The sequence below is a fragment of the Lepidochelys kempii genome, chromosome 18 (assembly GCF_965140265.1).
Source record: "Lepidochelys kempii isolate rLepKem1 chromosome 18, rLepKem1.hap2, whole genome shotgun sequence".
Lineage (NCBI taxonomy): Eukaryota > Metazoa > Chordata > Testudines > Cheloniidae > Lepidochelys > Lepidochelys kempii.
Genome location: NC_133273.1, coordinates 22,756,910 through 22,770,075, shown reverse-complemented (window position 1 = coordinate 22,770,075; position 13,166 = coordinate 22,756,910).

Below are 13,166 nucleotides of genomic sequence, written 5' to 3'. Positions count from 1 at the left end.
CCCTGCTCAAGCCCAAAACTTGGACAAACCAGAGGAATCTGGAGAGTTTCACCTGTTTCATTATGACGCCACTCACCCAGAGCCCCCATTTAGCCAGGGCCTTTTCCCCCATCCTGCTATGAGTACCTTACCTGACGTTAATGGGGGTTTCCAGAGTGGTCTTGACAGCCTCCTGACATCATTAAGGGGTGTCTGACTGATTATTTTGGGCAGCTTCCAAGTCAGGTATTTTATGATGACAGATGGCCTCCTTGTCCCCAACCTTTTAAGGCAATTGAAGACCTCTCATTCCTAATGCTGCCTCTCTATTCTTCAGCCCAGAGTGCACTGGGCTAAAGGGAAATCCCTGTTCTGCTGCCTGGTGGCAGATTTTGGGCCTAGCCTCAAGCGTCTCAAAGCCCAGGATCATACCAAAATCCCACTCCAGGCCTTAAGAAACTTCCACAGCTCTAGTTACGGCCCTGCTGGAGCCAGTGCCTGCTAACGGTATGGTCAGCATTCATCCCGGCTGCCAGAGCACTAGGAGAGGATCCCGTGAGGTGGGATGGTCCTGGAGCCCAGGCTCCAGCCCAAGCCTGAACTTCTACCCCACAATGAGCCCCATAGCCCAAGCCCCGTGAGTCCGAGTCAGCTGACAGGGACCAGCTGTGGGTGTTTCACTGCAGTGTTAGGTCACTGCCAGGACATATCTCCTGATACTCAGTGGCCATTTTCTTTGGCTTAGTGTCATCCCCTTTGTCATGAAGCCTGTGTGAACACTGAACATTACAAATTACTGTGTGCTCTTTATGCATTTCATTTTTTGGTTGGACTTTTGGTTCATGGAGCCTATTTTACTGACATCTGTGTTCCAGCTAAGAGGTCACTTCCCATCATAAATGTTTTGTGTCAAAAGTATACAGTCCTCTGCCTGCTGTCGAGAACCAGCTTGACTTCTGTGCTTTGCATCCACCACTAACCTGACCTGCAATCACAAATAACTGTCATTATAATGATAAAAAAAGCCTCCAGATTTACCCCAGCCTGGTGGTTTTGTTAGCATGTGTGGGCCATTTCATTAATGGAGATGGGAGCCAAGCTGATGGACCAATTAAACACTTTGCTTCCTAATCAGCTTGCATGAAACCGGAAGCTGGGACTGGAAGACAGGGGATGGATCACTCAGTAATTGCCCTGATCTGCTCATTTCCTCTGCAGCATCTGGCATTGGCCACTGTTGGAAGACAGGACACTGGGCTGGATGGACCTTTGGTCTGACCCAGAATGGCCATTCTTAATGTTCTTATGATGGTTTATCACTTAGTCCAACTAATTCCAGCTTGAGCTGGGTTATTAAGCAGATCAAAACAATGAAAGACAATCTCAGGGATGTGTAAAAAAAAACCCAACTCTCTCTAAATCTAGAGTGGCATTTTTGCAAAAATAAAAAAAATAAAGGCAATATTTTTGGTAGCATTTGAATCACAAGGATCAAAAAGCAACATCATTTGTTCACCTTTCAAGTGGTGTTATCACTTCTGACCCTTATCATCACAACACAGCAGACTGATATCTTAATTAGAGCAGGAGTACATTTTGTCACTATATCTGCTACCACCTGGGAGCAGAGCTATCGTCTGAGGCAAAGCCAGAGGAAAGGATGACAGCACAGAACTCATTTCAAAACACCCCAAACAAACCACACTGCCGTGTCCCCATTTCCTCTTCCAATTTACCACAGTAATATAGCGAGTGAGGGCCTTGTTACAACACAGCGGCTGAGGGGGGATTTGCCTTGTTGAAATGATGTTTCTTCTGCACTGGGGAGGGTGTGGAATTTAAGCTTTCCTGACTGGTAACATATTGCAGGTTTTAATTTAATCTAGTTATGTTTCTAAGTTTCTTTTATCATCTTGGTGTCCAAGTACCATCTAAATCAGTCCCTCTCACACACATTATTTTTCATACATACTGATATTCCTAATCAGGATTTTGTCCTCATCCTGACACTCAATCCTCCCCACCCTGGAGCCTACATCAGACCTCAAGGCTCTTATCTGTCCCACACGCACATCTGTTTAATAGCATAAAATAATACCTTGCGTTGGACAGGCAGCACAAACGCAAGAGGAGTTTTGTCCTTCAAGAGCATTTTCCAGTCTGCTCCTCAGCAGGAGCTTGAGATTTGACTTTCCGATTAAGTCAGTTGACATTGAAAAGCTGACCGTGCCTTTAAGCCGAGGGATAATGTTGGGTTCTGCCGCTTGCCACTGCATGGTCATTTCTATTTCTCACGTTCTGTGCTAGCAGAGAGTCACACAGGACTTTGGAAAATAGTCTCAGTGTGTGTAACAGGTAACGCAAAGCTAGGAAAAATGTTGTCTGTGGGACAGCAGTAGACAGCCAGAGACATGGTAGGACCACAGCCTTGCTTTGGGTAACTACTCCTGTGGCTGGAATGTCTAAGGGCGGCTGTACATTGTCGTCACTGAACGTTTCATTTGGACAGCCCCGTGTAATGCTTGTCTGTAAATGGGCAGCATTTCACTTACGTTTGACAGTGACCCTGTAAATAGAAAGTTCTTGAGAAGTTGAAAAAAGTGTGGGGGGTCTCCCCTCCCAACTGGCACTCCAGTTCCGGAAGCACTGAGCGCAGGCAGACCTCTCGCCTCTAACCCGGCAGGAGAAGACTTTGCTGGTGGCTCGCCGCGAGACACTCGCCTCGGGAGAACATTCGGCCTCGGGGGGAACGAAGGACGCACCTTCTCACTGTCCCAGAGGTGAAGCCCCACGGAGTGGCTGCTCTTGAATGACTGAGGCTGGGCACTCAGGGCTGCACAGCACCCTCCTGAGGAGTGGGGAGTTTGAAGGCATTACTGCAGTGCTGCTCCAGGAGTTTGGATGGTCTTCTTGTTGGGGCATCATGTCCCTCTCTGTGCCAGGCAGAGAGCCCTTCTCACACATGTGTCTCACCCCTATGCTGCTGATGGAAAGCACAGCAGGGCCTGGAAAAGTGGAGGACAGGCCGGAAAAGGGCACTTTGCTTGTCAGAGTATCAATGATGCAGAAGCAGCTTGCTGGCATTATGAAGAGATCCTTATGGGCAGCTGAACAGGCTTTTCAAAAGCCATTCCTCATTACCGGGATTGCAGTAAATCTGGAAGCCTGGACGCTGAAACAGGCCAAGTAGCAACACTCGGGGCTTATCTGCCTGCGAGTGGCTCAGTTCCCAAAGTCATGCCAGCAGACTAGTCTCTACAGGGCTGTGTGGTGTGTGTGGGCTGCAGTGACCATCTCCTTGCAGCCACTCTCACCCCCCCAAGCAGAGCGCCATGGTTAGTCCCTGCAATTCCTGCGCCTACGCATGGGTTTGAGCATCCAGCTGAAGGACTTGCAATCCTAAGGAGATCCCAAGTCAGGCTGGCTCCACCGTATCTGAGGTGCTGTAGCTAGCTTGCATGGCTGCAAAGGGTGCATAGGCATGCCTGGAGAACTAAAACAATCACCACCACTATGGCTGCCCTGGGGAAATGACAAGGGCTATGTAACCTTCAGTCCCTAACTCCTGAACAAACCATCTGTGATTGCTAAGTGACAAGAATGTACCTAGCTCTCACATCAGCTACAAAACGTAGGCACTTAAAAGCAAGGAGATGATTAGTTAAGGGAATCATAAATCTTACAGTGTCTGGGTAACAAACAAAGAGATGATGATACTTACCACATATAAAGGAATATATATTGCATCCTAACCCTGCCACCTTAACTCTGACCCATAGAAGCTAGGAGTTTTTAATGTATTGTCTATTGGCTTGGCTCTCCAACTGACACCATCTCTCCATAACCCCTGTCTTCCTTAGAATCATGCCCCCAGGATGTCCTGAAGAGACCTGGATTTTCTTTGCCATTGGCAGAGTGACACTGAAGTGTCTTGCATCCCGTACCTCGGGTAGCATCTCAGCTCCACTCACAGTACTCACTGTGGGTTTCAGTGTCATTCAACAGTCTGGTATTAGATTTTCTCAGCAAACAGGTTTGGTTTCCCTCTTGAGTCTCTCACCAAATGTTATTTCAAAAGGTCTTTTAGTTACCATCTGTAATTCCCTGCCTTCCTTGCACCAGCTACCTCTCAAACTAGTTTAATGTTCTCTAACTCCCATTCCTAAAGTCAGCAGCTTCTGGCTAGATTTTCTTGATACCCGATTGTGGTGTTGTGACAGTTTTCAGGACACCCAGGACTGTGAACATCTTGCTATACCCCTGCCTCTCGCAAGAGAGAGACTTGGTTGTGCTTAGCTGGTTGTCAGCTTCCTGACACTGCCAGTCTGTTACCCACCCACCCAGTTTCCTCTGGGCTATGCCAGTCCTTCCTTGGCTTTGCAGGATAATGGTGGTCGCATCCTAGTCCTTGTGCCCCTTTGAAGTGTTCTCTGGTAGTCTGCAGCCTGAACACTCACAGAAATACCAGGGTAGCTGGCCCCAGAGGAACAGGATACACATCGGTTTGTTTGATTTCCTTCAGGATAAGCTCCTATGACTGGATTCCTAGAGACTTACCATAGCTTTACCAGGGAAACCAGCTGTCTAAAGATGCTTACATCACCCCAAATGTCTTTGGCAGCAGTTTTCATTAATGTAAATGTGCTGTTCATTTACCCCCTCAGGTACAAGATAAATGGGGGTCTTCTTTGCCTCCCCAACCTCCCCCCTTGAGGTCATTGTCTTAGCACGGTCAAGCCCAGAGGTTCTTAAACTGTGGGTCAGGACCCCAAAGTGGGTCACAACCCCATTTTAATGGAGTCGCCAGGACTGGATTAGAGTTGCTGGGGCTGGGACCAAAGCTCAAGGGCTTCAGCCCTGGGCAGCAGGGCTCAGGTTACAGGCCCCCTATCTGGGGTTGAAGCCCTTGGGCTTCGGCCCCCCGGCCTGGGGCGGAGGGGCTTTGGCAAACCCCACACTGGGTGGCGGGGCTTGGGAAGACTCAGGTCCTCCCTCCTGGGGTCCTGTAGTAATTTTTATCAGAAAGGGGTCGTGGTGCAATGAAGTTTGAGAACCCTTGGTCCAGCCTAACCTTCATGGCTTGTTTTTTCGGGTGTGCTCCTTTCCTCTTGATGCTGTAGGTAAATGGGCTGTCCATTGTGTTGGCATACAATGCTTCATTTACATTTGACAGAGCTACACATCTGGAAGACATCTGTTTTTCTGCTTTGACTGGTGACAGATTTTCAAACAGATTTTAGTCCTTATACACAACTCCTTAAATATCTGTACATTCATCGTATGATGCTATTCGGAAGAACTGCGATGCTGGCTTCCATTAAGCCTCCACATGATCTTCTCTATAGCTAAATACTATGAAAGCAATGTGGTAGGTGTAGCGAGTCTGTCAGGCCTGTTAGGAGTTGCTGTCATACAACAGTGAACCCCTTGTCAGCTGGCATTGCGGGGCGCTTAGGATCACAGGTGTCTCCACACATTTTCTTATAGCCAGGAATTTAGAATGGGATTTCTCAGCTGACAGTAGTCAATCTGTAACAGGCTAGCAGTCCTCATGCTACAAGGCACAAAGTGGTCACCAGGCTGGGGACGGAAGGAATTTCTCCTAGCAATATTGCCAGCTAACACCAGTGTGAGGAACAAGTTTCAGTCTTTGTCCTGGCAACAAATGGCTGGCTTTCTGGAACTGAATGAATAAAGCAGTCCAAAATGATACCGGGAATCTTTAGAAACAGATGAGCCATAAAGACTTTATGTTTATACCTTATTTGACTTTGGTGGCATGGCCTTTTTTTCACGTTAATGGCACACTGTGGATTTGAACATGAAATAGCCTGATTCTCAGTGTCTGAAGTTTTCTTTCAAGAAGGTTCTGTGAAGAAAGCTAATTTGACATTCCCTTTGTACCAGCTTGGCAGAAACACCAAGTGCCCCTGTGCGTGGTTGTGGTTTCTGTCCATCTGCATGAGAATCTTGCTGCCTGCTGTCTGCAATATCTCAGATCATTTCCATGAACATGAGGCAGATGTTAGGAGTCCACTACCCATCCTTACCTGGAACAAAACATCTCAGGGCAGCCCAGGGAGGACATTCAGAGACAGATGCTCAGGGAACAAAAACCTACATGCATGGAAGAACACTGTGCCTTCTGGGTAGGGTGCTGGCATATTACGGTATGTCTTTATATTCCCTTTAAAGTGAGATGAATGAATCAGACTCCTCACTAGGATTTTATTCTTGTAATGGTTAGAGAGAGCCCCGTCTCTTTTCCATAGGAAAATGTCTAACATAGAAGCACTAGGAAATGTCTAACAATGCTCTGCGAGTGATGTCCCCTGTGGGCAGCCGAGCCCTTTGGAACTTCCAGCAGCAACCAGCTACCCTTACGGCACTGAGAAAATACATGGCTGGCTTGAGCCAGAAGCCAAATCTTTAATTAGCAAACTTTATGACACAGTCTTTTGAGCTGATGTGCCTTGAGAACTGACATACCTGGGCCATGATGATGCTTCCTCTGTGGGGGACCCATGTCCAGAACTGGGAGAAGGTGCACCGCCCAAGCAATGGTATCAGAAGACATTATGCCTTTGAAATGCCAACTGTCTCCAGGGTTCCTGGGTTATGAATTTGGCAGCACCCCTTAGTACATTTGTTCAAGAGCCCAGGCCTATGCTTCTTGTGTGGACACCTGTGACACTAAGCGCCCCGCAATGCCAGCTGACAAGGGGTTCACTGTTGTGTAACAGCAACTCCTAACACCTTCTCTCACAACTCTGCTGTTCTGAATTCACAGTTAACTTCTTTGGGGGACACAGAGGATGACCAGAATATCAGGAATGACCTTGAACGGATCACTGCAGACTACATGGCTCTCGGAAGAAGGATAAAGGAGTTTGAGGCGCAAGTGGTGTTCTCGTCCATCCTCCCCGTGGAAGGAAAAGGCCTGGGTAGAGACAGTCGAATTGTGGAAGTCAACAAATGGCTACGCAGGTGGTGTCGGAGAGAAGGCTTTGGATTCTTTGACCATGGGATGGTGTTCCAAGAAGGAGTGCTAGGCAGAGATGGGCTCCACCTAACAAAGAGAGGGAAGAGCATCTTTGCAAGCAGGCTGGCTAACCTAGTGAGGAGGGCTTTAAACGAGGTTCACCGGGGGAAGGAGACCAAAGCCCTGAGGTAAGTGCGGAAGTGGGATACCAGGAGGAAGCACGAGCAGAAGCGCATGAGAGAGGAGGGCTCCTGCCTCATACTGAGAAAGAGGGGCGATCAGCGGGTTATCTCAAGTGCCTATACACAAATGCACAAAGCCTGGGAAACAAGCAGGGAGAATTTAGGGCAACAAAAATGATTAGAGGACTGGAACACATGAGTTATGAGGAGAGGCTGAGGGAGCTGGGATTGTTTAGCCCGCAGAAGAGAAGAATGAGGGGGGATTTGATAGCTGCTTTCAACTACCTGAAAGGGGGTTCCAAAGAGGATGGCTCTAGACTGTTCTCAATGGTAGCAGATGACAGAACGAGGAGTAATGGTCTCAAGTTGCAGTGGGGGAGGTTTAGATTGGATATTAGGAAAAACTTTTTCACTAAGAGGGTGGTGAAACACTGGAATGCGTTACCTAGGGAGGTGGTAGAATCTCCTTCCTTAGAGGTTTTTAAGGTCAGGCTTGACAAAGCCCTGGCTGGGATGATTTAACTGGGAATTGGTCCTGCTTCGAGCAGGGGGTTGGACTAGATGACCTTCTGGGGTCCCTTCCAACCCTGATATTCTGTGATTCTATGATTCTATGAATTGGAAGTCCTGGCAAAATCAAGGAATTATGATGTGATTGGAATAACAGAGACTTGGTGGGATAACTCACATGACTGGAATATTGTCATGGATGGATATAAGCTGTTCAGGAAGGACAGGCAGGGCAGAAAAGGTGGGGGAGTTGCACTGTATGTAAGAGAGCAGTATGACTGCTCAGAGCTCAAGTATGAAACTGCAGAAAAACCTGAGAGTCTCTGGATTAAGTTTAGAAGTGTGAGCAACAAGGGTGATGTCGTGGTGGGAGTCTACTATAGACCACCGGACCAGGGGGATGAGGTGGACGAGGCTTTCTTCCGGCAACTGGCAGAAGTTACTATATCGCACGCCCTGGTTCTCATGGGAGACTTCAATCACCCTGATATCTGCTGGGAGAGCAATACAGTGGTGCACAGACAATCCAGGAAGTTTTTGGAAAATGTAGGGGACAACTTCCTGGTGCAAGTGCTGGAGGAACCAACTAGGGGTAGAGCTCTTCTTGACCTGCTGCTCACAAACCGGGAAGAATTAGTAGGGGAAGCAAAAGTGGATGGGAACCTGGGAGGCAGTGACCATGAGATAGTTGAGTTCAGGATCCTGACACAAGGAAGAAAGGAAAGCAGCAGAATACAGACCCTGGACTTCAGAAAAGCAGACTTTGACTCCCTCAGGGAACTGATGGGCAAGATCCCCTGGGAGAATAACATGAGGGGGAAAGGAGTCCAGGAGAGCTGGCTGTATTTTAAAGAATCCTTATTGAGGTTACAGGGACAAACCATCCCGATGTGTAGAAAGAATAGTAAATATGGCAGGCAACCAGCTTGGCTTAACAGTGAAATCCTTGCTGACCTTAAATACAAAAAAGAAGCTTACAAGAAGTGGAAGATTGGACAAATGACCAGGGATGAGTATAAAAATATTGCTCAGGTATGCAGGAGTGAAATCAGGAAGGCCAAATCACACCTGGAGTTGCAGCTAGCAGGAGATGTTAAGAGTAACAAGAAGGGTTTCTTCAGGTATGCTAGCAACAAGAAGAAAGTCAAGGAAAGTGTGGGCCCCTTACTGAATGAGGGAGGCAACCTAGTGACAGAGGATGTGGAAAAAGCTAATGTACTCAATGCTTTTTTTGCCTCTGTCTTCACGAACAAGGTCAGCTCCCAGACTACTGCACTGGGCAGCACAGCATGGGGAGGAGGTGACCAGCCCTCTGTGGAGAAAGAAGTGGTTCGGGACTATTTAGAAAAACTGGACGTGCACAAGTCCATGGGGCCGGATGCGTTGCATCCGAGAGTGCTAAAGGAGTTGGCGGATGTGATTGCAGAGCCATTGGCCATTATCTTTGAAAACTCCTGGCGATCGGGGGAAGTCCCGGACGACTGGAAAAAGGCTAATGTAGTGCCCATCTTTAAAAAAGGGAAGAAGGAGGACCCTGGGAACTACAGGCCAGTCAGCCTCACCTCAGTCCCTGGAAAAATCATGGAGCAGGTCCTCAAGGAATCAATTCTGAAGCACTTAGAGGAGAGGAAAGTGATCAGGAACAGTCAGCATAGATTCACCAAGGGCAAGTCATGCCTGACTAATCTAATTGCCTTCTATGACGAGATAACTGGTTCTGTGGATGAAGGGAAAGCAGTGGACGTGTTGTTCCTTGACTTTAGCAAAGCTTTTGACATGGTCTCCCACAGTATTCTTGCCAGCAAGTTAAAGAAGTATGGGCTGGATGAATGGTCTATAAGGTAGATAGAAAGCTGGCTAGATTGTCGGGCTCAACGGGTAGTGATCAATGGCTCCATGTCTAGTTGGCAGCTGGTGTCAAGTGGAGTGCCCCAAGGGTCGGTACTGGGGCCGGTTTTGTTCAATATCTTCATAAATGATCTGGAGGATGGTGTGGATTGCACCCTCAGCAAGTTTGCAGATGACACTAAACTGGGAGGAGTGGTAGATACGCCGGACAGTAGGGATAGGATACAGAGGTACCTAGACAAATTGGAGGATTGGGCCAAAAGAAATCTGATGAAGTTCAACAAGGACAAGTGCAGAGTCCTGCACTTATGATGGAAGAATCCAATGCACCGCTACAGACTAGGGACCGAATGGCTCGGCAGCAGTTCTGCAGAAAAGGACGTAGGGGTTACAGTGGAGGAGAAGCTAGATATGAGTCAACAGTGTGCCCTTGTTGCCAAGAAGGCCAATGGCATTTTGGGATGTATAAGTAGGGGCATTGCCAGCAGATCGAGGGACGTGATCGTTCCCCTCTATTCGACACTGGTGAGGCCTCATCTGGAGTACTGTGTCCAGTTTTGGGCCCCACACTACAAGAAGGATGTGGAAAAATTGGAAAGAGTCCAGCGGAGGGCAACAAAAATGATTAGGGGACTGGAACACATGAGTTATGAGGAGAGGCTGAGGGAACTAGGGATGTTTAGTCTACGGAAGAGAAGAATGAGGGGGGATTTGATAGCTGCTTTCAACTTCCTGAAAGGGGGTTCCAAAGAGGATGGATCGAGACTGTTCTCAGTGGTAGCAGATGACAGAACAAGGAGTAATGGTCTCAAGTTGCAGTGGGGGAGATTTAGGTTGGATATCAGGAAAAACTTTTTCACTAGGAAGGTGGTGCAACACTGGAATGCGTTACCTAGGGAGGTGGTGGAATCTCCTTCCTTAGAATTTTTTAAGGTCAGGCTTGACAAAGCCCTGGCTGGGATGATTTAGTTTGGGATTGGTCCTGCTTTGAGCAGGGGGTTGGAGTAGATGACCTCCTGAGGTCCCTTCCAACCCTGATATTCTATGATTCTGTGATCAGACAAGAAGATCTGGTTGACGTAAACTGCAGTAAGAGAAATGGGATGATATAGAATAGTGCAAAGTGCAAGGTCCTGCATTTAGGGACTAACAACAAGAATTTTTGCTATAAGCTGGGGACTTATCAGTTGGAAGTGACAGAGGAGGAGAAAGACCTGAGTGTATTGGTTGATCACAGGATGACTATGAGCTGTCTATGTGATGTGGCCGTGAAAAAGGCTAACATGGTCCTAGGGTGCATCAGATGAGATATTTCAAGCAGAGACAGGGAAGTGTTAGTACCATTATACAAGGCACTGGTGAGACCTCATCTGGAATACTGTGTGCAATTCTCGACTCCCATGTTTAAGGAAGATGAATTTAAACTTGAACAGGTGCAGAGAAGGGCGACTAGGGTGATCAGAGGAATGGAAAACCTACCTTATGAGAGGAGACTCAAAGAGCTTGGCTTGTTTAGCCTAACCAAAAGAAGGCTGAGGGGAGATATGAATACATCAGAGGGATAAATACAAGGGAGGAAGAGGAGGTATTTAAGTTAAGCACCAATGTGGACACAAGAACAAATGGATATAAACTGGCCATCAACAAGTTTAAGCTTGAAATGATACAAAAATTTCTAACCATTAGAGGAGTGAAGTTCTGGAACAGCCTCCCAAGGGGAGCAGTGGGGGCAAAAAATCTAACTGGCTTCAAGACTGAGCTTGGTAAGTTTATGGAGGGGATGGTCTGATGGGACTGCCTACGATGGTATGGGGCCCATCGGTGACTTCCAGTAGCAAAAATCCCCAATGGCTGGAGACGGGACACTAGATGCGGAGGGCTCTGAGTGACTACACAGAATTCTTTCCCAGGTATCTGCCTGGTGGATCTTGCCCACATGCTAAGGGTCTAACTGATCACCATATTTGGGGGCAGGAAGGAATTTTCCCCCAGGTCAGATTGGCAGAAACTCTGGGGTCTTTTAGCCTTCCTCTGAGGCATGGGGCACGGGGCACGTGCAGGTTTATACTAGTGTAAATGGTGAATTCTCTGTAACTTGAAGTCTTTAAACCATGATTTGAGGATGTCAGTAACTCAGCCAGAGGTTATGGGTCTGCTACAGCAGTGGGTGGGTGAGGTTTTGTGGCCTGGAATGTGCAGGAGGTCAGAGTAGATGATCACAATGGTCCCTTCTGACCTTAAAGTCTATGAGTCTATAGGGGGCACATGACTAGTGTGACACAGCAAATGTGCAGATGTGTTGCATGGAATGCTACACCCCCACTGCATTTTACGGCATCGCATGAGAAATACAGAGATCTACACAACAAGAAGAAACACTACACATGTCCGAGCCTCACTCTCCTCACCCTTCCAGAGTGGTCTTTGGATGGAGCTCAGAGCTGTCCTGGGCCATCCAGGGTCTCTTGGCTGCAATGAGAGACTTGAGTTCTGAAACATGGAGCCTGCCCTGAGCTTGCCTGGTCCATCCCCTTCCACTGTCCTGCCCAGGCTGCCTGTGCAGCTCCCTAAGTCTTCCCCCATCCATCTTTTTATGGCCTCCTGCTTTGGTCACCTCTGTCTTTGTCCTGCTTGGGGAATTTACACTCTCTGAGCCCCAGCCCTCTACAGACAAGCGGGAGGAAATGGCTTCTCCCAGTGCTAGCCAACCTCTTTGCATTATTATTGGCCAGACACCATGCAGATGTTGATGTTAAGTAATCACTATCATCCAGTGAGGATGTGCTACACCCTTGATAGCTATGGTGGATACACAGACATAGGAGCATTGCATGATACAGAAATTGCATAATAAGTTCACAATATCAACCAGAATTCATAACTTATTTCCCAGAAAGCCCCTGCCCTCTGCCAGGTGCTCCATCATGCAGTGCAGGTTCTCTTTTAATGGCACTTTCCTTACAGGCCCAGTGATGATAAAAGACAAGGAGACAGACACTGGTTATTGAAGGTGAAAGAATTCACCTTTGTCTGCAGCAGACAGAGCCTGTGAAGTTGGGGAACAGATGGCTGCTTTGGGAAGAGGATGAGAGGCAGACATGTTGGAGGTTATGGGGCATGGGAAGAAAAATGGTACCTCCCTGACCCCCAAGCCCATGAAGATAGGGGGTAATATTAGGTTGCTGTCTGGGGTCAAGCTTGGGAAGGGAGCTGTCTGAGAGCAGTGGGCAGAATTCCCTGCAAACAGCCTAAAACCAGCTCCTGATCTCAAAAGATTTATGTCCAAATCAAAGCAGAGTTGCTGCTCTTTATGGCATATGAGCCTGATGAATTAGTAACCCTCAGTAAGTCATGGGCTGAGTTACTCTTGCTCCCTCAAACTGATTGGATGTGACAGCTAATATTTTTTAAATTATTGTGTCGTCTACAGGACAGAGAGGCTCCTAAGATGGGCTATTAAAGTAGATTTGCTGAATAATTTTCATTACATTTTTATATAATATTGCTTAAGGATGATGCATGAGCTGGTGCTTTATTCACAGCCATTTCAGGCCAGGAATCTCCAAAGGTATACTGTGTATCACACCTTTATAGCTGTGAGTAAATTATTTGCTGGTAGGGATGTAAACGCTAACATAGGGATTTCAGTTAAACTGGCAGCTCAG